We start from the raw sequence: 1,567 nt of genomic DNA, 5'->3' as shown, positions 1-1,567 counted from the left end.
GAGGATGCAGCCGACGTTTTGGGACACAGCTTTCGACTGTATTCCAGCGGTATCGTTTGTAATTAAAACTTTTAACAGGCGACTGTCGCGTCCTAATCAATAGCTTCGTTGTACCCGCGTTTCACACCTCTTTTTCTGTCTTCATAAGGCGTTAACTACAGCAGTCTTTAATACCTCAACTCTTGCTTCAGCCAAGGTAAGTGTCCCCCTTATATTTTCTGTGTGTGTTCAGGAGATATCTAGAAAATAGAGCTGTTGTTTGTAATTAAGACTTTTAAGATTAGATGGTACAGTGTTTTTACTCTCTTCCAAATGTAGCCGGTCTCACCTTAAACTCCGTTTGCCGTTAGTTCTCTGCGTTGTGTTGTGTAAATAACCAGAGGATTCAGCTCTCTCTTTGCCAGCTGGGGCAGATTTATTCTCCCAGAACTGTTTAAAATAAAAATAAAACAGTACAGCGACTTCACTTTACTGGACTTCTGCATGAACACCTCTCCTCAGCGGGACCTCTAGGCGACTGAGGTGCAACATCACAATAAAATCTAATTAACAAATAATACTGCTAAAATGTATTTATAATCATATATAACAAATGAAAATGCACTGCATCGTGACCATATAGTGACAATTACCTCAACAACAAAATTATAGTTTAGGGAGACTTCATTTACCAGTGGCAATTTTACATATTTTTTTAGTTACATATATCTAACAGTAAGTTGAAACAGTGAACATGAATCACAAACAAAAAATATAACCAGTACACACAAAAATAAAAGAGGGAGCTCACATACCTGTTTAAAATAAAAATAAAACAGTACAGCGACTTCACTTTACTGGACTTCTGCATGAACACCTTCAAGGGAGAGAGAAGGATAGTGGACCACATGAGAAGTCACCTGCATGCTCCTATGCTCTCATCTGAGGATGGCTAACTAGCATGTTACAATAAAGTGCTGTACTCGACAGAGAAAGAATAATTCACACTGAAACATCAAACAAAACTGTGAGACAAAATGTACAAAGAGAACAAGCAGCGTTTGAATTACTTTTAGTTACTTTAACTGTGTTTATTCACTCTGTAACTGAGAACACTAGCGTACGCTCACTTCTCCTCAGCGGGACCTCTAGGCGACTGAGGAAAATAGCGCGCAGCTACAGGAAGTGACTTCGTGGGAAGTCAAAGGTCACACAAACAAAATAAAAGCTCCCAAAATATAAATACAGAAAATAAACATATATATAAATAAACACATATACATAACCAATACTGACAATCCAAAATAACACTGCAGGATGGATCTTTGGTGAAATATAAATTATTTTTTAATACACCCGTTACACAAACAGTAAAGTTCCTCTTTGTCTCTCAGTAGGAAATCTAAACCAGACAGTACAAGGCTACATTTCAGCGTTACAAGCCAATCAGTTTGCTAATTGTTCTGTGAGATTTGTTTGCAAAGTTTAAGGTGTTAAAGCAGGAGCTGGCATTCTGCCAGAGCCTCAGCAACAAGACCGCCTCCCAGCAACGAGACTGCCTGTCAGCCTTGCAAGGTACCCAATTTCC

The 1,567-nt window shown here is 38.7% G+C and overlaps 1 long non-coding RNA gene across 1 annotated transcript; it reads right to left on the bottom strand.

The window, feature by feature from the left end:
- Positions 1 to 392: 392 nt before the first annotated feature.
- LOC109198495 (uncharacterized) lies at positions 393 to 859 on the bottom strand. Its single transcript, XR_002059277.2, has 2 exons — positions 795 to 859; positions 393 to 517 (listed from the first exon to the last, which is right to left on the bottom strand). It is a non-coding gene; the product is annotated as an uncharacterized LOC109198495 (long non-coding RNA).
- Positions 860 to 1,567: the final 708 nt, after the last annotated feature.

Source organism: Oreochromis niloticus, unplaced genomic scaffold (assembly GCF_001858045.2).
Source record: "Oreochromis niloticus isolate F11D_XX unplaced genomic scaffold, O_niloticus_UMD_NMBU tig00006927_pilon, whole genome shotgun sequence".
NCBI lineage: Eukaryota > Metazoa > Chordata > Actinopteri > Cichliformes > Cichlidae > Oreochromis > Oreochromis niloticus.
This window is presented reverse-complemented; position numbering and strand designations above follow the sequence as displayed.